The following is a 2283-nucleotide window of genomic DNA, read 5'->3' as shown; positions in this document are numbered from 1 at the left end:
TATATATATATATATACATAACGCACCGTATTTAAATTAGTTGCCGTAGTGAATCTAACGAAATATTCCTTTAACAATATAGAATTACGCACAGCTATATTTCCCAGTAAATTTCGCAACCAGAATAAATATAGGTGATATGAATATATTATAAACCACCAATTAGACACGCACAGTACGAGCTGCGTCAGGAAGTCGCAAGAGACGAACCACGTGTTTACTATCTTTTGAGTGGAAAGTCCGTGGATCAAATGCTACCATCGAGAACTTTATATTACTATTCTCAGGTATCGACTTGGTTTAATCTAGTCGAATAAAATTAACTCGCAGAGGGGAAGTTTCAACGTCTTCCTTCTTCTGACAAGAAATTTCGCTTTCATGTAAACCAACTATTTCTTGTAGTCATTATCCGTCATCTGATCCCAAAACGCTTCAGTAGCTCTACTTTGCCTCGCTTGCAAACTTGTGCAACGACCTCCACAATGACCAGCCTTCAATTTCATTTTCCGCTCCTAGGTTAATCGGAAATATAGATTGCCGTGCCACTCATAAACCTTTCTAGGTAGTTCAATTATTTGGTGATAAAAATACCACCAAAGCAACTCAAACCGTCCAAAGAACAGGTGTGTTTGCTAGTGTCTTAATATGCGTTTCCATTAGAATCTTAACACTTAATGTCCTTTTAATGTCAATTGTTGCTCAGAATATTGGTTTACTACTAACCATACCCAGGGAATTTTGTGTATGTGTGTGTGTGTGTGCGTGTGCATGTATGTACATGTGTATGTATGTAGGTAGGTACGTAGGTTAATTTTGTCATTTTAATTTAGAGTTAATTTAGATTGGCCACCTGCTTGGTAGGAAGTTTGTGAAGAAAAGTATCATGTTTTGCACATCAACCTTTAAATATTACAGGGTTCTTTATAGTTCTATGTATCATGACCATTTGTAGCGTATATATTATGGACTTGGGTTCTCTCCCCAGCAATCCGAGTTCAGCCATACTTTGCTCCAGACTGGCTGGTTCGTACCCTGTTGCTCTAATAATAATAGGTATGAAGTTGAAAGCGTAGCGTAGGTGTATCTTAGGCTGAAAATTATATTTGAAACCCCATCTTTATCCATGCAAAAGGAAAACAACCGACCTCAATTTACACTCTTCCACCTTGAAATTTCAGCTGGAGGGTCATTCATAAACAAGCAAGGGATGGGCTCAGAGGATTCCAAGCATTGTACAGACAAAAAGCCGTCTGATAATTAAGTTGATTTGGTGTAAGTATATGATGGATTTTTTTCTTAATTAATTAACATACATTAAGTAAGTAATTAACATAAATTGTTATAAATTGATAGCTATAAATATACAATTTTCTCTCAATATATCTATGTTAAATAGACAAAAAGGTTTCTCTTGAAAAACGCATTTAACTTCCTCAGCAAAGAAATATATAAACCAGCTTTAAATTTAAAAAATATTTTTTTAAAAATTCCAATTGGTTTCTTGTTTCAATATAACGATACTTGTTAAGGCGGTGAGCAAAATGCCTAGTGGTATTTCGTCCGTCTTTACGTTCTGAGTTCAAAATCCTGCCGAGGCTGCTTTTTACCTTTCATATTTCCGGGATCGATAAAATAAGTACCAGGTAAGTAGTAGGGCTGATGTAATCGACTTAGCCCAGAAATTCCTGGCATTGCTCTAAAATTTAGAACCAATATAACATTACTTAAAGCAGCAAGCTGGCAGAATCGTTAGCACGTCGGGGAAAATGTTTAGCGGCATTTCGTCCCTTTTTAAGTTCTGAGTTCAAATTCCACCAAGGCCATCTTCGCTTTCCATCCTTGTTGGGGTCGAAAAAATAAGTAGCAATTGAGCGCTAGGATCGATACCAAGATGTCAAAAATTGTTAAACGTGTAGTACAACGGTTTTGCTATAGAATGGTGAAACTATTTTTTCGTTTTCTGAAAAAAGCAACGTTTTGGACTTACGATACATAATAGCAACGATATACTCTCGTGTTTAACTGGTGAAAAGAAAGTGTCCACTTCCCCGCGATGTCGTGCAATGGAAGGAATTGAACCTACATTTATAGCATCATATTTTTGTAAAAATATTACTGTTACATAACGCCAAAACTTGCTAATGAGCCTGGGAACAAAAAACATCGCAGAAGGAAATATGACAAAGTCAAAATATATATTATTATTGAAACGGCCAAGAAGTCACGTTGTTTGTATAAGGAATTATGTCAGACAGAAATGGTGCATTTTATTCATGTAAATAT

The sequence above is a fragment of the Octopus bimaculoides genome, chromosome 18, assembly GCF_001194135.2.
Source record: "Octopus bimaculoides isolate UCB-OBI-ISO-001 chromosome 18, ASM119413v2, whole genome shotgun sequence".
Taxonomy (NCBI): Eukaryota; Metazoa; Mollusca; class Cephalopoda; order Octopoda; family Octopodidae; genus Octopus; species Octopus bimaculoides.
Note: the sequence above shows the minus strand (reverse complement) of the source record.